The 20,577-nt window shown below is 34.8% G+C and overlaps 1 protein-coding gene across 9 annotated transcripts in view; it reads left to right on the top strand.

Annotated features, from left to right (window-relative positions):
* Sh_1 (potassium voltage-gated channel protein Shaker) overlaps positions 1 to 20,577 on the top strand; it is a 390,305-nt gene that overhangs the window by 95,278 nt on the left and 274,450 nt on the right. The window lies entirely within an intron of this gene.

Genomic DNA, 20,577 nt, shown 5'->3' with positions numbered 1-20,577 from the left:
AAAGTAAAATCTGTTCTTATTTGATATGATGCTGAACGAATTAAAATAATTTGGTCTGACACCTAACCGTACATAAACAATGGTAGGTCGATCAGTTCCCTTGAGCAACATTTTATGATTGTAAATGTAGTGGCCTAGCAATTGTACTTGTGTATTTTATCTTTCTGAAATACAGAGTCATCATTCAATAGAATATTATTTTGCTTGTCAGTTAAAGATTAATGAGAAAAGTGATTTGCTGCGGATTATCTTCCTTCGATTGGAATGACGAAAGGATATGGATACTTGATTAACCTTGACAGGTTAAGGCTTTATTAAATTTAAATAATTTTAAATTGCCCTCAGATTTGATAAATATTTAAATGTCTATTGAAAAAAAAAAATTTTATACTTTATATTTAAAAATAATGCATCTTCATCTCGTCAATGTGATGCAAAAAAAAAAAAATTTCAACACTAATAATTCCGAAATTACGTTTCTACTAACTATGAAAATAGACACATCCCTACAGTATATTTAAGAAAATATTTACCAACTTCCGCCGCTGATTGTGTTTACTAACATTTCCAACACCGTGCAAATATTGTTTCGTTGCATAAGCTGCAGTCGATAATAAATTATGGAAATCAAATTGACACAACCGCAGTGAGATGCACTTGCCTCTACCCCACCGGAAAATACATAAAATCCAACAACCGACCCACACATTTCGCAATTACAATAAACACCAATGAAGCGCATAAAGCCCATCGGCAGTTGCACAAATAGACAATAAATGCAGTAAAGTGAAACCAATAAATAACGAGGTAAAACAAAGGCGAAATGCTGAAATCAAAATTGTGTTATTTGTGTCGGTGTGGGTTTGTGCAAATAGAAATTATATATGCAATTGCTGTTGAGCAGAGCTCGGTCGCAGTCGCTCAGTTGCAGTGGCAATGGCAGACGATTGCTGAAGGTTTTTACTAATCAATTATCGACGTGCAACAACAAAAGCAAAAACAGACGCTGTGGGTAAAGAAGAGTGCAAAATTTTGCGAAAGGTGTTTTTCACTACAGTGGTGATGGGAATATTGGCACCCAATTTTTGCGATGGAATGTATTTAAATTTATTTTTTAGATAATTTGATTCTTTTTATAAAAAATCGGTTTTACTTCTTGAGAAATATTCACGATTTTTTTCGATTTTTTAATCAAAAAATTCCACAAAAAAACTATATTTAGCAAGGCGGAATTTTTTATAACATTTATAAATGTTTTTTTTTTTAATTTTTAAAATATATTTTTTTTTCCTAAAAAATATATATTTTTTACCTACATGGCGTATACGTAATTTATCAGTTTCTGGGTGGGACGTATGAGTAACCTTAACTGTTACAGTATTAATTCTTGAAACATATACATATTTCTTGTTGCAACGTTAAGAAATTTAAAGAAATTAATTAATTTATAATATTTTTTTGATTTCCTTTCACGTAAATACTTCGTCTATGCTTTTGGAGGCTCCATGGCGTATAAAAAATATTAAACTTGATGTGAAGTATGAGTAATATTTCCAAAGACTATTCGTCAATAATTTGAATAATCTAAAAATTAATTAAATTATCTGGTCAGTGATCATATACAGGGTGTCTTAAAGGTTTTATAAGATGTTAGGTTTCGCTATGGTACTCAATATAGTCTTATAGCTCGCTTTCAATTGGTAAAATTTTTGACGACTGAACAAATTTTCAGATAAAATACTAAAATAAAACAAGGAGAAGATATTCTAAATATATATTCAATATTTATTTTACTTTAAAATTTGATAAAAAGACTGACCATAAAAGACTGACATGGCGAAAACCGAAAACACATAAAGCACCATAAATAATGCAATGAAGATAAAATTTGGTACAAGGGATCGCACTGTGAAGGGGATGTAATTTTTTGGGGAAGTGGACGTCGCTCCGCCCCTACAAAGTATTTTTTTTCAAGGCCCCATATATCGAACATGAGGACCTCAGTGTTTCTAATCATTTTTTTACCGAAAATATTGGTAAACCTTTCAGATATTTTGAAGAAATTCAGAGGCAATATTTTTCTTCTTATAATATGTCTTCGTTCCAAAAATGAGTGAAATCGGAATGAGTGAAACTTCTCGTAGCTTCCACATACCTAATATTAGGGTTTCCAACTTTCAATGGACCCTTCTTTACTTGTTTGCTGTTGTTATAATACTAATATTAAATGTTTTCTGTTTTAGACCGATTTTTGAAACAGTATACTTTCCAAAATACAGCAATCAGACTATTCACTGATCTAACTACCCCTAGAAGTATACTATTTATAGAAAATATCAAAGCTAATTAAAATTTATTTTTTTACAACAACAATTAAATATTTATTTTTATTTTCACAATCTGCAAATATTTCCCAATATATTTTGCAACAAACCCGTATGTACATTATTTAAAATAATTTTCACACGCATTAATATATAATATATACAAATAATTGAAGGTAAAATGGCGCACACACACATACACGTACAATCGCAACGAACATATGAAATATTTATATAAATAACTAATTGCTTGACACACTGCAAGGCTGTCAGCTAAGTGCTTTCCTTTGCCACATGTACCACAACACAATAAACATAGAGGGAGAGAGAGCCATCACTTACAGTAGGCAGTCGTCTGCTGGCTATCGATTTAATAAACGTTTAGGCATTGAAACATTGAGGGATTGGCGTGCAAAAAGGTCACCACAAATCGGCGCTGCTGCTGCTGTTGAAGCCCCAAGTTAAATGCTAAATGCTAACGCTATCGCTGTTGCTGTTGTTGCTACGCGTCAAAGCACTACAATGCCAATGGGTAAATGAGCGAAGAATAAATAATATGTATAAATAGCGGAAAATGGCGAGTTACTAGTATGTGTGTATGTGTACATATACTAAAGCAATAATGCGACAATTAAAGCAGAGCGGTAGAAGTAAATGTGCGCTGAAGAAAGAAGAAAAAAAAACGTTCCAAAAATATTTACTTCGAAAGCATGAAAATTAAAAGCGCCGAGTATTGCTTTTGGCAAGCAAATCTCTAGTCTCCTGTGGTTTTGACTGCCAGCGTGTGTTTCTACCATTTTCATTGCTTTGTTGTAGAGTACTTACTTTTTCGCTATTTTTTATTTTTATTTTTTCTCTACTTGTTTTCTCTTGTGCCAGCAGTCAATGTACTCTGTCGTCTCCGCATTTTTTTTTTTTTTTTGTTGTGCTCATGCCGCAATTTTTCCACTTACATGACTTGTACTTGTAAGCGCGTTCCACGATTTGTCACGATATTCGCATATCCGCAGTGATATTTATTTTTATTTCGACTTTGATTTGTTTTTCTTGTTCTGGAAATAGCATGGCGTATAAACGGAAACATGTAGGCATGCTAGGCGCACTAAGTGTCTGTATGTGTGGGTGTTGAGTCTGCTTTTATTTAAGTGTTTCTCTGACAGCGCCTTGCTTTTTATTGTCTGTTCTTATATGTGTCTAAATCTGTGTACATATAAATGAAAGTAATTTTCACAGCAGCACACACCGCCAAGTCGGAGCCATCCAACGTGAATTGAGCTCATATTCATTCCAACAATTGTCTCCTTCAAAGCATTAAATTTGAAACCATGATGTTGCTGAAAAATGTGGAATTATCACAGCCTCATTTATCTCTTACACATTGCTCCGTTACGTTTCTCAAGAAAAATGTCATCTATTTCGAAAACAAACTTTGACTTTCATATACTTCCTATTGCCTTTTTCACTGACTAATCTTTTTCTCATTACTGTAGAAATATGTATATTGGCTACCTTATTTTAAACACTAGTACTTTTCTTGAATTTTTTTGATTAAAAATAATATACTTTATAGACATTCTATTGTACATAGAGATTCTGTTAAAGTTTGGGGGGTGTATGATTATGAAATTAATATTTAATTTTTTTCGTTGAAAATCTTTAAAAAATATAAAATTACTTGAAATATTATAAAAAATATCACTTAAAACCTTTCATGAAAGAGAATCTATAAATTAATTGCTGGAAACCACAGGGTCGTATGAGTAACCTCTAGTGGCTTAGTATGTTTTTTGGCTTTAAAGGGTTAGTGGTAGTCAGAGACACGAAAAATAGAGAATTTGCAGTAATTTTAATTCGCTACTAAATCATGTTATTTTACAAAAGTAATAATATGGCATTATGACACAATGTTTTGACTTGAAGGCACGTAAATTAAAAAAAAAATATATATATAATTTCCAAAGTTATAGCGGCGGTTTGTGGTGACCCAGTTCCAAGAAAAGAGGACCTTGCGGTGATTCCTTGGAGATTCATCTTGGATTAATCGGTTAAGAAATTTAATTTTTATAAATTTTGAATTCCAAATTTGAATTAAATTTTTTTTTGAATTAACAAAATGGCGGCCTAATGAAAATTCTTTTCTAGATTTGTGGGAAAAAATAAAAAACGATCGAACTCAGTGGTTTTCGAGTTACAATTGTGGCCAGTTCAAAAAACATAGTTTTGAGAAAAACGCATTTAAAGTTTCACCCGAGCGTTTTGGAGTGCCCCAGCGCTTTTTGTTATTGTCGAATAACTCGAAAAGTAATTATCGGTTCAACTTCAAATTTTCCGAGAATATTTTTGATATGATTACACTTAACGAAAATGCAAAAAAAGAACAATTCATTTTTTGAAAAGCCTTACTACCCCTAACCCCTTACGCATATAATGTCTATCTAAAATCGTTATAAAGTTAAAATATAAATTTGAATATTAGTATTAAACTTAAAAGCATAGAAAATCTTGTAGGGGCGTATGAGTAACACGTATCGTTTCTAAACTGTCTTTGTGTTTCCTCTTTGGTTTCATTTTATTTAATTTTTGCAATTGCTCCACCTTAGATTAACATCATACAATATAGCTTCCAACTGAACAACTCTTAATTCAACACAATACACTATTCTGCCTCTGTAGAATAGAAGTGTATGCTCACAGCAACGTATATATTTAGTTTCATTTATTCGGCATTGCTAACAAATCTTCTATGAGTGTATGTGTGCTGCAAGAGAAATACAACTCTAAGCTAATTTGATTTCCTTTACCTTCAATATAACTAAATTAAATAGCAGCAATAGCAATACCTGCCAAATGTCAGAAAATAATCAAAATAAATTGAAATTTCTGGTTAATATTAAAGAATATAGTATGCTTTCAACAATTTTGCCTGCTCCTTGCTAGTCATCCGATGTTACCTTGTGTTTTGGCATTTGGTTAGCGGTATGTCATGTTAAAATTATAAATTAAATCTCTATGAAAATGTTTAGCTTACTTTTAATTTGTATCTGTTTAAATCCGATAATATATTTCAACTTCGTAGTCAAATAAGAGTCTCATACGAAATAGTTTCAAGGATTTTATTTCACACTTATGGAATTTTTTCTGTGAAAAATATTCAAACTACCTCTACTCTCAGATATTATATAAGACATTTCATATTTTCGTTTCGTATTGCCATTAATACTGTGATTACAATTATTATAACTCATCTAATTAAAATACCCATTACTTATAATAGAAATTCCCAATACCATTACGATTAAAATTTAAGTTAAAATTAATTTAAAATTAAAATGAAAATGAAAATTAAAATTAAAATTAAAATTAAAATAAATTTAAAATAAATTTAAAATAAAATTAAAATTAAAATCAAAATTAAAATTAAAATTACTATTATAATTATTTTAATTACCATTACGATTACAATTACAATTTTAATTACAAGTTTAATAAAACCATTATCTATGAATACAATTACCATTACCTATACGATTAAAATTACAATAATGATTACAATTGCCATTAGGATTATAATTCCTATTACCGTTACTATTACATCAAATTCTACAAATAGAATATTGTAATTACCTCATAAAGCAATTTCTGTGTCCAATTCGGTTGGTTAATAGACCTGCTGTACTCTTGCATTATTTCACTAGCCCAGTACTTGAGGATATTTAAGCTATAAGTAAAGTATAACAAAGTTATCCTACAAAAAAATCTCAGAAAACTACCTACAATGTTCCATCAATCGCACTTACCTGAATATATTGTATATGTACATACAAAATCATTAAAATTAAAAAAAAAATAAATACAACTAAAACAGCGAAAATATGTTAGGAAATCCGAAAGAACTTCCTAAAACTCACTCGCGAGCGAAAAAAAGTAGTAAAAGCTAGAAACCTTCAAACAACCCATGAAAAACCAACGCGCTGTAGACGGGGGAACAGCAATTAGAGTAATAATACCGGCTCGTACTAGCGCCACGAGCTACACTTACTCACCTGTGTACACAGATACTCGTATAGAAAATGCGCAATGAGTAAATACCAATGAGAGTGTGATTTGCGCGACATTGACATATATTCCGCCGCCAAAGCCAAACAAAATAAAGCAAGTGCAACTAATGACAGGCGGGCGACAGGAAAAACAACAAACAATGCGCAGAAAAAAACGCAAGACAATGCGACCGGAATAGTAATCAAACACACGCAATGGATATAAAATAGTTTTTGTGATTTTTTTTGCACGCGGCTACTGCAACTTTTTCATTATTTTATTTTTATTTTTTTCTTATTGTGGCTTTGTGACAAAAAATTTCGATTCCTGCAGCCTACAGTCAAAGACTATTTTAGTCAACTGTAATCATGCCATGCTAAATACACACCCGAAATAAATAAAATAATAATAAAAACAAAAATCACCACACTTTTGCACACCACTGTGCTTCGAGGTGGGTGTTCACCTGCGTGGCGTCCATTATGCCAAACACATTACACATTTTGGTACTAAAATATTCACGTGTCCTCGCTCGCAGAATAATTGCGAATGCATAATAGCTTACCCACTACATTGTATTTCAATCAAACTACTTCACTTTCCCAACCACCAGCACGAAGTGCTAGTGTATGTGTAGGACCTTCGTGCATTATCCAGCCTTCCTTCCACTTTTTATACTTTTTAATGGAGTTAGTGTGCGCCTGTAGCAAAACTTCACTATGCTTCTTAATGACCTTGAGGTCTTTCCTATTTGCTTTGCTTAATCACGCACGTGTGTGCATTCGAGTGTGTGTTAGCAGTCTTATATAACCTTATATAATGCATGGCCGTAAAATTACGAAATACAATTCATAAGTCATAATCCAAATTAGTGTCGTAAAATTTGGCAAGCAGAAAGCTTTGCGTAAAGCAGCATTTGGTCTATGAACTCGTGGAGGTTAACTTAACATAGAACAATAAATTATTTTGCGCCACGGGGGGGTAGCCGAATGGTGCCAAATGTAATCGAGCGCAGCAATGTACTGAAAAAACATGAAAATAAAAGTGAAAGTAGGATGAAATCAAAATCAAATCGGTTGAAATTCTTCCATTAATACTCTTCTACTAAAATAATGCTGATAAACATATTATTTTCTTCAAATGAGCATAAATACTATAACTGCTGGGGGTACACGCGGCGTATGAGTAACCTACATATTTAACTATTTATATCGAATTTAAGCATATTTTTTTGCGAACATTTTTTGAAATAGTAAAAATAAGTATATATTTGTATATTATTCTTTTGAAATACAGTATAAACTCGGTAACCGCAACCCTCGATACACGCAACTCCTCGATTCATGCAACACTATAAAACATAGCATTGTAACCTTTATAAGTGCAACTACTCAAAAATATTGTCCTCAATAACTGCAACTTTACATCTAAATATGTTTTGCTTCAGTTCTTTTTTTGTCGGTTTCTTCTTATGGCATTTTTTTTTGTTATATATTCAATATATTTTGTTATATATTCGTTGCTCTGTCGACTTTACTGTTTTGGTGTGTGTGCAATTGCAATTGTCAACAAATGACTTTCATTATCAGTTTATTTTGCAACGCGCCAGTAGTGTTTTATGTGTAAAAGTCATGGTGGTCACAAAAAAATTAATAAAACTAACAATTAAAGAAAAAACTGAAATTTTGGATAAACTAGAAAGTGGTGTATCGACAAAAGCTCTTTGTATTGATTATAAAGTTCACAAGTCGACAATAACGAGTATAAAGAAGAAAAAAGTTTGTATACTTAAATATGCCACAAATATGGAAGCTGGGCCAGGAAAACGGCAAACCTTAAAATCTTTTGAATACCCAAGAATGGAAAAGGCTCTCTACAAGTGGTTTTTGAAACAAAGGAGTGAAAATGTGCCTATATCCGTCGGTATCGTCAAAGCAAAAGCTCGCAAGCTTCATGAGAAAATAAAAGAAAAGACAGGATGTTTTCATGCAAGTAATGGTTGGGTATCTAATTTCAAAAAGAGATATGGCCTCCGCCACTTAAAAAAGAAGCTTTCGCCTTTCCAATAAGACAGCGTCCGTCGACACATTTGTAATACGTTTTAGAATTAAAATCAAGGAGCTTGATCTTTCTGCAGAACAAATTTATTATGCCGACGAGTCCGGATTGTTTTTCAGGCAGATACCAGATAAAACGTTGGTGAGTTTCAAGGAATCATCTGCTCCTGGTCGGAAAGTTAGTAAGGAAAGAATAACATTTCTCGCAAGATAAGCTCTTTATCACTGGAAAAGCAAAAAACCCTAGAGCATTCAAAAATTTTCAAAAAATACTCGTTGTCTACAAGGCTAACGAGAACTCGTGGATGACTTATTTGTTTTTCGAAGACTGGTTTCATCATACGTTTGTTCCTGATGTGAGAAATACGAAATGTATTGAATTTTTGTTTAAAATTTATGTGTATTTTTTTGGATTGTTATAGGTACGCGAATTTCTAGAATCCAAGGGACTTCCCAAAAAAAGCCCTATTGGTCTTAGATAACTCCCCGTGTCATCCTAAAGACAATGAAATGAAAAGTGATGATGAAATGATATCCGTTATGTGTCTTCCACCTAACTGTACCGCGATCTCCAATCAATGGACCAAAATGTTATTAACTTAACAAAAATCTATTACAAAAAAAGTCTTTTGGAGCATTTAATAGGGAATAAAACCCGATATGTTTAAAAAATAAAATTTTTAATAAAAAAATAAGCTTTCTATATCATAAAACGATTTTCATTTGTCATATTTCTTGTCATATAACGGGTGATTTTTTTGAGGTTAGGATTTTCATGCATTAGTATTTGACAGATCACGTGGGATTTCAGACATGGTGTCAAAGAGAAAGATGCTCAGTATGCTTTGACATTTCATCATGAATAGACTTACTAACGAGCAACGCTTGCAAATCATTGAATTTTATTACCAAAATCAGTGTTCGGTTCGAAATGTGTTTATCGACAAATTTTGTTCAGCGATGAGGCTCATTTCTGGTTGAATGGCTACGTAAATAAGCAAAATTGCCGCATTTGGGGTGAAGAGCAACCAGAAGCCGTTCAAGAACTGCCCATGCATCCCGAAAAATGCACTGTTTGGTGTGGTTTGTACGCTGGTGGAATCATTGGACCGTATTTTTTCAAAGATGCTGTTGGACGCAACGTTACGGTGAATGGCGATCGCTATCGTTCGATGCTAACAAACTTTTTGTTGCCAAAAATGGAAGAACTGAACTTGGTTGACATGTGGTTTCAACAAGATGGCGCTACATGCCACACAGCTCGCGATTCTATGGCCATTTTGAGGGAAAACTTCGGAGAACAATTCATCTCAAGAAATGGACCCGTAAGTTGGCCACCAAGATCATGCGATTTAACGCCTTTAGACTATTTTTTGTGGGGCTACGTCAAGTCTAAAGTCTACAGAAATAAGCCAGCAACTATTCCAGCTTTGGAAGACAACATTTCCGAAGAAATTCGGGCTATTCCGGCCGAAATGCTCGAAAAAGTTGCCCAAAATTGGACTTTCCGAATGGACCACCTAAGACGCAGCCGCGGTCAACATTTAAATGAAATTATCTTCAAAAAGTAAATGTCATGAACCAAATGCGTTTTATGCGTTTTTTTTTTTAAAAAAGTTATCAAGCTCTTAAAAAATCACCCTTTATTTTTCCTCGCTGGGTGCAACAAACTCAATAAGTACAACTACCTAGATTTCTATTAGTTGCGATTACCGAGTTCGTATTGTATTTAATTAGCATATTTGCTCTAAATTCCCTGAGGCGTATACATAATATATAGACATATAAAATTTATAGGGGCGTATGAGTAACTTCTTGTATTGCGCTTTTTAGTTAGGCTTGAAGCAAATTTCTTGACGAATATTTTTTTTTGAAATAGTGAAAATAAAAATAAAAATCTAAATATTCGAATTATTTTTTTGAAAGTTTAAATGGACTGCCTGAGACTACATGGCGGATACGTATGTATGTGATTGGCGTTGCAACCGTTTAGCCGGTTATAACCGAATCGACGATAGTGCGCCACCTCTCTCTCTCCTTCGCAGTTCGGCGCCAGTTGGAGATCCCAAGTGCAACCAGGTCGCTTGGCGGATACGTAATTTATTTAAATACTGTTGAACTTCTCTAACTCGAATCGCCAAAATCCACAAACAAACTTCGAGTTATGGAAGATAATTTGTAAGAATTTTGATTTCTATTGCCAATTCAAAGGTTCGAGTTAAGAAAGTTCAACTGTATGAATTCCGTAGGGGCGTATGAGAAATTTATACTTTTCAGATTCTTACATACAAATTAAATTTAATTATATTATTTAATTTATTATTTTTGTAGCTGGCTCTGCGGTTAATTTACATGTTTTTGTTTTTTTAATATTTGAATGAAAATGATTATTCAGTATAAAGGAGATATTTAAATAAAGGAGATCATTTAGTACATTCACCTCTGAACAAAGGAAAATATTTAATATGGAAGTGTACATTACTGAACAGTCTGTCCTGGGCTACTTTTTTTGTATCATCCATAAATTGGGTCTTCAGCAATTTTTATATAATACAAGAAGCTTACATTATGTGTTAATGATCTTTGCTAAGGATAGCGGAATAAACTAATTTCGAAAACTCTTAAAATCGATCTGTGTGACAATCTTTTGAAATAAAAAAGACAACACATAATTAATTTCTCCCTATTAATGAAGCAAGAGTGAAGGTCAATTTGAAGTGACTGGAGAGACCAATACTGGTCGTATTATTGTCATTGTGAACGAATATTTCTTTGGAGGTCAGGTGTAGAAATTTTAATTTAGATCGATTGAACTTAGAGAAAATTTCTGCATTATATACATATATGAGATATATGAAATTTCCCTTATAAGTAAATATTTTTCTATCAGTTTTCCTTTAAATAGTGAGAATTCGACGAATTTCGATCCACCCTATATTTTTATTTTTTTTATAATTTTATGTTTGAGTCATATATGCATACATACATATGTATATTCTACGCGCCATTTTGAATTATTCCACCGTAGCTGTTGCATTTTTCTACGCCTCATTCCAGTCGCTGTAAAGATTTGCTTATGCCACGCGATAAAAGCATTTTGCGCAAGAAAAAAATTAATAATCATGAAATGAGCTCAAACAGCAGAAAAAACACATACACATAAAATCAAAAAGCAGAAAGGAAAAAAAAACAGTTACATTCAACATTGCATGACATTAAAACTTCACTTAACCGTTACTTTGCGACCTCAAACCACGCAATTTATACTCACACCACCAACGACGCAGCGCAACTTTTTGCTCATTTGCAATTAAACCCATATACATGCCACATAACTTCCCACAAAAACAAAAGCAAAAACAAAAACAATAAAAATTTGCATAGAGCTTTTAGTCTGTGGTGGTGGTCAGTTTCTTCATACCTTAAACCTCCAGCACACCAATGTGGCCACCTGTGTGTTATTTTATTTAAATGTAGCCTTGTCGGCGGCCGCTCATTCCCAAGCAGCATTGGCTACAATATGCCCCTGACACAGTAAATGAACTGTGCGCGTTATCCTGCCACTCTCCTCTGATACCCTTTTCCTCTTCTCTACAACTATTTTGCTTTTAATCGCGGTTATGCGGTTTTTGATTCTGAATTTTGTATTTTTTAATATTTTGCATTTTTCCACTTTGGTTCGAGTCTAAAAAGCTGACCCAGTCGGCTCACTTGTTTGCATATAAATACTTGTTTAATGAATTATTTATTAAAAAGTGCTGTCCATTAACTGGCGCTATGCACGCATGCGTATGCAAACAAGCTAATCACGTGTTGCGAGGAATGCTAAAACACAAACAGTTATTTTATTGTTGTTTTTGTAATATTTAAGTAGGTTTTAGCTTTCATGCAAAATTTTACAACATTTTTTATCGATTAATTTATTATATTATCGTTGATCACTATTATTGTTGCTTTCAAGGTTACCTCCTGGTTGTTGCTTCAAGCTTTCATGTTGATATAACTGTAAACTATTATTACATTTAATGGCAGCAACATTGTTAATTATATACATTGATGGCATAGATTTATAAATAGCTTGTAAGCATTGTAGTTAGATAAGAGCTACAAGGTCTGACTTTTGGTATTGCCATAAGCTGGTGGTTCAATTAAATTTTATGACAGTTCGCTTATCGAAGCTGTATTCTATACTGTATCAGTGTAGCTATTTGTTCGAATGTCGAGATATCTCATCAAGCTTTTCAAATGGTCTTTCTATTGTCTGAAGATTCTGAAAAGCCTTTTCTGTGGGGTTTCAAAAAGTCCAGTGATTGCCTTATCGGAAAAAGAATCTTAATAGTGCAGCTCTCGACTTGTACTTGGGGAGAAGTAAAGTGTGATGCTTTAGATCTTTCAGAACCACTTTTATGAGAAAAATAATGAAATATTGTATTGGTCTCAGATTTGTTACATAGCTATCAATCTTCTAGGTGTATATTAACCCTAAAGAAAGACCATATTTCAAATTTTCGATTTTTGTTTTTCATTTTCTATAGTTTTCCATTTTTTTTGCTCGATACTATCCAAATAAAGAAGGATCCTTAAACTAACTCTAACCAGTCTTAACAAAAAAAGGTATTAAGGATTTTTACTTCTTCACCCTCCTTCTTTTTTTCCTCGAATATATTAGAAATATTTGACAAAGTTCGATCTTGAATTATTTCAATTTTATAGCAGCCGGATACATAATTTTTACTGTCTGTGCCTTAATATTGTTTAAAAAGTAACTGATTTCGCTAAACCCGGTTTTATTGCTGATCGGGTATGTTATCAAAAGGAATACTAGTTGATGGAGAATCGGAAAGAATGCTGCCGAGTTGACAGTTCTAAGTCGAATACAATTTTGGATCCATTCAGTATTCATGAAATCGGATGACGTGACAACGCACCTTGTTATATGCCATTCATCACTTCGTTGTTATGTCTAAAAGGCAAGTGCTCGTTGTCACTTTGCGACATATGTATGTATATCGAGGACATCAGAAAGCAAAGTATACTACAACAACCTTTTCAGAGCTTACTGAGCACTCAAGTGGCTTGCATATACGTCTTTTAAGGGCGTATCTGGGGCGTATGAGTAACATCGATTCTTATAAAATTAATATTTTATATTTTTCGTAGAAAATCTTTAAAAAATACAAAAGTACTTGAGATATTGTAAAAATATCACTTCAAACATTTCATAAAATGGAATATATAAATTAATTGCTGGAGACCACGGGGTCGTATGAGTAACCTCTAGCGGCTTAGTATGTTTTTTGGCTTTAAGGGGTTAGTGGTAGTCAGACACACGAAAATGAGAATTTTCACTAATTTTTTTGCTATTAAATCATGTTGTCTTACAAAAGTAATAATATGGCATTAGTACACAATCTTTTGGACTTAAAGTCACGAAAATTTGAAAAAAAGGATTACAATTTCCAAAGTTATAGCTGTCTGTGTTGACCCAGTTTCAAAAAAGTTTCGAGTGATTTTTTGAAAATCCTGACCAACCCTAACCCCTTAAGAAATCGACTTTTCGAGTCGGCCAATATAAAGCCCTCTAACTTTAAAATTTTCATAAAATCTGTACTAATCTAATCTAATCTATGCTCTAAATCAGATGAAACTATATTTTTTGGAGCTTAAAAAATCACTTATACCGTGGACCCGTCGATTGAATAGAAACCTCTTTAGAGACAAATTTTCAGGCGATTTATAAGACCTTAAAATGATCTTGATACAGTGGATTCGTTTCTGAATTTTAAGCGTCAAACATTACACTGAGGAATTAGAGGCTCTATAAACGATAGCTACTCCTGCCATCTGCATTCAAATTTACAATAATAATTAGAGACTGAATGGTATGTATATTCTTTGTCGAAAGAGACAATATGTCAGAGTGAATTCAAAAATCTATTTTGGTACTGGTTAGACAAATATTCCATAGTATACTTCCTAAAGCCATGTATTTAAAAGGTCAAACCCCAGTTATAAAATATATTTCAAAGTTTTTGAAATGAAATTCTTAACCTATTACTTAAATAAGACCGGCCGATGTAGTCTCAAAGCGCAGAAATGAGTATTTAATACAAAGTACAAAGTAATATTCATATGTATTATTTTGTATGAATAAACTCTTTGACTCCTGGCGTACGCCGATGATATTGATATCATCGGAAGCAACAACCGCGCCGTTTGTTCTGCTTTTTCCCGCATGGATAAGGAGGCGAAGCGAATGGGTCTGGAGGTGAATGAGGACAAGACGAAATATCTCCTGTCATCAAACAAACAGTCGGCGCATTCGCGTCTTGGCTCCCACGTCACTGTTGACAGTCATAACTTCGAGGTCGTAGATAATTTCGTATACCTGGGAACCAGCATCAACAACACGAACAATGTCAGCCTCGAAATCCAGCGCAGAATAACTCTTGCCAACAGGTGCTACTTTGGACTGAGTAGGCAATTGAACAGTAAAGTCCTCTCTCGACGAACCAAAATCAAGCTCTACAAGTCGCTTATCATTCCCGTCCTGCTTTACGGTGCAGAAGCTTGGACGATGTCAACATCAGATGAGACGAAACTAGGAGTTTTCGAGAGGAAAATTTTGCACAAGATTTATGGTCCTCAGAACATTGGCAACGGCGAATACCGCAGACGATGGAACGATGAGCTGTACGAGTTATACGACGACATTGACATAGTTCAGCGAATAAAAAGACAGCGGCTACGCTGGCTAGGTCATGTTGTCCGAATGGACGAAAACACTCCAGCCCTGAAAGTGTTCGATGCAGTACCCGCCGGAGGAAGCCGAGGAAGGGGAAGGCCTCCACTCCGTTGGAGGGACCAGGTGGAGAGCGACCTGGTTACACTTGGGATCTCCAACTGGCGCCGAACTGCGAAGGAGAGAGAGAGGTGGCGCACTATCGTCGATTCGGCTATAACCGGCTAAACGGTTGCAACGCCAATCACATACATACAAACTCTTTGAAAGCGATATGTGGTCATTTGCCGTGATTGCGGCAAGGGTAACTGAATTATTTTTGCCAATTTACCATAACCTAGAAAAGTGTAGTGGTTACTCCGCGCTTCCGCATAACGAGAACACTGAGCGACATGTATCTTGGTAAGCTACAAGTGACTCAAAGCGCTGCTTAGCAACAGCGCAGGTGGTGAACGCGGCAAATGAAGTTTTTGGCAAGTGAACGGTACTTGAATTTGTATGGAAATATACATATTATATTAATATGTGAGGAAGTATAGGCATGAAGAATATTAGAGGTAACTGTTTGTAAGTGCATATCTTCATACACACTCTCTTACAACCGAATAATTTTGTAGCAACACATTTTTGCCATGAAACGACATTTTAGCCACAAAAATTGCTGTTTCTCCCAAAAAAATATTTCCTCGTCATGTTAAGGTCAGAGGTGGAGGTAAATGAGGTACAAACACACCGTCGGTGGCCGAAATAAAGGCAACCGCAACCAAGCAAATCTTAAGCTCGCTTGCGAAAGTTTCTTCGTGTGTTGCACATAATAATAACCAGTTCGCTATGTACACAGGCAGAACAATGAACAACGAATTTTTCCCTCAAGGTCAAAGTTAACGAGAAAATTCATTCGAATTACACATGCCCTTCCCCTTCGGTACCGGCAACCTTATGAAACGGAAGCAACAAAGGAACTTGCTAAAAGCCTAAAACTTGATTTTCAAAAAGTCCTACACTCCTTTAACGAGTAACAGCGGTGAGGAGTGAGGCAAGCAATGAACGCCGCCGTGTGCTGATGAGCCAAGGTACGCTAGTTGTACGTACATTGCCATTGTCGTTGAATGATTACCAAGCTGTTGTGTGAAAGGCGATAAATTGTGGTGGATGAGCCATGTTGTAAGCGGCATTGCATGTGAATGTGAAGGTCGAACAAGTTTTGTGAGCGTTGAAATTTGCAATTTTCGATTTTTTTTGCAGTCCCTGTAATCACACACATAACCCTTTCGAAATTCTGCTGGAAAATTGCTGAGTAAGTGTTGATTCCTTGCTTTATAGCACACATACTTCGAAAGGGTGCTGTTTTCTTCACTGATTCGCCTAGTGACAGCCACTCTTTGTATAAAACTAGCGTATAACTCTTCTAAAATGCTTATGTATGTACTATATATACTCTTTAGACCCATTGGAGAACAAACCTGTATTTTAAACCTAGGGCTAGTTTCTTCACAATGCATGATAAGTCTTTCTGCGCCCAAAAAGGATTAGTTCCCTGCTTACTAGTTCTGTAACTACTTAGATAATTAATTCATGGTCATATAGGACTTTGAAATTGCCTCAGAGCAGTTTCTTATATGCAGTTTCTTATAACAACCTTTTTTTCTTACTAAATATTCTCCATAGACACAGTAGGCAGGCAAATTTAAATTACATTAAATTTTTAGAACCAACACAGGGTGTTTAACGAACTAGTCTTTCTACACCCAGTTGTTACTAGTTCTGTAACGAGTTAGATAATCGATTTATAGTAATCTTAATCATTCTTATGTGTATAAGAGTATCAGCTTGATTCGGACCAGTTTAAAGACTTATTGCGCATTAATATAAATTCTATATTTTGTCACAAGTAATTTCAGCTATAGCGGAGTTCGAAAATCAGAACAGAACTGCTTTTATTTACCTGATATGTAATCATTGTGGCTGCTTTTCTACCAGCTTAGCATCCCCTGCTTAGAACCAGTTCTCTCTGGACTAGTATGAGTTACGCTGTGAATTATTTTGTTCTCTCCTTCAAGCGATTGGATGTAATGTTTCTGGCTTCCACTCTTACTCTTGAAGTTCGGTATGTTGTTTTCAGCGAGAAAGGAACTGGTTTAGAATTATAGTATTTTTTTCCTTCACAATAGTCTAAATTTAAATGTTAATACGACTAATAATTTAAGTTTTATAATTATTAGTCGAGTTATTTTTCATTTAATTTCGCATTTTTGAATTTCGAAATTTTCGAATTCGAATTTCGAAATTGAGCTTAGTGGAATACCCAGGAAAAAAGTTGTGTTTGCCGTTAAGCGTTAAGAAAAAAATATTAATGGAACTGGTCCGCAACTGCCCCAAATCGAACCAGTTCTCACCAAAAAATTTCTTTACTGGGTACAAACTCACACCACTACTTACCTATCCAACGTTAAGTCACTTGTAATAGTCACATGCTGCTTGCTGGCTTGTCGCCGTATGATTCATCGCTAGCGACATTTGTTGGCCAAAATGAGTGCGCGCCCGCATCCTTGAACTCTACGCTGCTGCTCCACTTTTGTGCGCGCACACACTACTCACACACACCATATCACATCACGGTCGCTTGTTTTTAACGATTTTTCGGCGCTTTGTTTTTCGGTTTTCCCATTTTTTTCAGCATTGTTTTGCTGTGTTAAGCTCGTTGTGCTGCTCGTGCCTTTACTTTCAATTTTATTTCTTGTTACTTCTCACACTGCAGGTCACAGCTGTGCTTGTCGTTTTTACATAACTGTATAAAGCGTTGTTTCTTTGCTCTTGGCCAACTCATGACATATGTCACTTGCCACAACCGCGTGTTGCACGCCGTCGCTCGCCACAACTAGTCCTTGCGCCATTGAGCCAATCTTAACTGCATCCGGTGGTCCAAAAGCATGGCCAACGTTGCGCGTAGATTATGCTTCGCTGGCGTTCATGAGGAAGCTGCAAGCATGACAGCCACTCGTTGAAGTTTTTGCGGTGCGTGCGCTTTCACTACATCACGGCTGCCTTCGGTTCTGTGGTCACCGCATAGCAACGCAGCGCATCCTCCAGCACTTGTTTATCCTCGAAACTTTCCGCACAACAACAACAACTGAAACCAGCAACAACAAGGATTGTTTTCCAAAAATCGCCACACACTCATACCACTCCCGTTTCGTTTAATTTCGCGTCGGAATCCATACCCCGCTTCTTGCATAACATCCTTTCCAGACTCAGTTCCTCGCTTCCCTCCTCTCACTTACCCTCTCATCACCGAGTTTTCCTCTTCCTTTCCACAGCCAAAAATCACAACAACTATTTTATTCGCTTACGCAAAACTTTTTATGTGCATCCAACAACAACAACAACGGCGTGTTGTTTCTTTTATTGCTTTTTGTTTTGTGCACTCCACTGCTTGGCGTTTATGCTTCATTGCCTGAGTGGAGTGTGCACTTGTTTCGGCAGCTGCAGCAGCAGCTGTGGCTGAGCGGTTCATTGAGTACATCCGTTATAGTTTTGCAGAAAACTTTTGTTGTTTTCATTTGTTGTGGTTGCTGTTGGTGTTGTACGGTTAATTGCTAATGTGAATGCAGCAGGAACTTTAACTATTATTTACTGCATATTATTCGAATTTAGTTCGTCTTAGTTTTAGTGTTTAGTTATTGCGCAAGTTTGGCAGTTCGGAATTTGTCCTGGTGAGGTTATGTTGATTTGGGATCATAAGGGATCTTTGCGAGCTAAAGATCTCATTTCTGGCTCTTAATTTGCGAAAAAATTTAATATTTTTAACCGAAATGGAAATCTCTCTGAAGGAACAACTCAGAGAAGAGCGTTGATTTTTTATCTTCCAGTCTAATCCAGTCTAGTGTTGTCATAAAAATCATTTTAATTAAAATTTAGAATCCTTAAAACAAGTAAAAAGCTTTATCAGAAATGTTATATTATTTTTGAGGCCCTCAAGTGAAATGGCAACTCCTAACTTTTTGGAACATGGAAGAATTTTTATATTTTAGTACCCATAATGTTTTGAAACACTGCTGTTTTTTTGTTGTAACGATTATCCAGACCAGCCGGAACGGAAATCACAAGTCTACTTGTCGTCGAGGTCATCTAACGGGAGCCCCAGAAAATATGCTGTTTAGATTGAGTCGGACCAAAGGGAAAGGGATGTTAGGTGAGATGGGTTCGTTGGGCATGCAAAGAGGTCATGCGGGGACTCATTGCATGCAGGACATATATTCTGTATTTCGAGGTTCAGTCTGGATAAGTAGGAGTTTAACCTGCTACAATATCCAGAACGAAGTTGCGCAAGGGTCACTCTGGTTTCACGTGGCAACTCGAGCTCTTCGTCTGCTATAGGTGGTGGTTTGGTTCCAAGGACGTCATTCAATGGGAGGGAGGCAATCAATGAAGGTGTTAATGGCTCCACTGTGTTTTAAAACATGTCTCAAGCTGTATCCGTCCGCAGTCTAGTCGGCATATTGCGTTAAGTCGTCGACGTATTGCAGGAGTGACCTGGCTGATTTCAGTACAATTTTATTACCTTTGGATAATTGTTACAGATTTTAAATCATGATTTGCTTAACAACTTTTAGAAGAATCCTTGTTAACGACGGGTCTACATTATCTACTGGCTTTGAAATCAATGTTCAACTTTTACTAATTTATTACATATCATAGGGATATTAGTTTTACACTTAATGTTTTAAATATTAGTTAATATTCCAAATATCCATTCCATAATCAAATTTAATAATGGCCTATTATCTTTATACTATATAAATGTCTCCTCCTAAATGGCTAAACAGATTTGAATTAAATTTTTTGTTTGTCTTCCTGTGGATTGAAGAATGGTTAGTAGTCACCATTCGCTCCAATTAAATAGTACTTTTAATTAATTTTAAATTTATAATATTTTTTGATGTCATATATCTGCCAAAAACTGATGGCGCCATTGTTTGTGTATAGAAACCGCCTAGAGGTATATGATAATGCTGTTAATTGTGAAATGTTTTTTATTTGGATGTCATTACTGTCTTATCTTATTATGCGTGTTTCATTTCCTACTTTGTGCAATATCCTAATTTCTTGAAATATCAACGTCTGTCAAACTAAAGAGGTGACAATTCGAGAAATATTTCAACTAGTTTTTTTTTGCCAGAATGATAGACTTAGAGATTTCAGCAATATTTTTCTCGTCAAATTTTTGGTTCCTTTTGGGTCTGCGCTAATAAATTTATACTCACCATAGCCGAATTTCTTTAAATATAAATTAAATTTATTTAGTGTAAAATATTCCAGGCTTCAAGATCTTAATTGTATTAATTTAAAACTGCCTAGTTCAATACATTTTAATTAGATATTAAATAAATATAAATTAATTTCTAAAATAACAAGT

This window comes from Zeugodacus cucurbitae, chromosome 5 (assembly GCF_028554725.1).
Source record: "Zeugodacus cucurbitae isolate PBARC_wt_2022May chromosome 5, idZeuCucr1.2, whole genome shotgun sequence".
NCBI lineage: Eukaryota > Metazoa > Arthropoda > Insecta > Diptera > Tephritidae > Zeugodacus > Zeugodacus cucurbitae.
The sequence above is the reverse complement of the archived record's forward strand: the minus strand, read 5'-3'. Positions and strand labels throughout refer to the sequence as shown.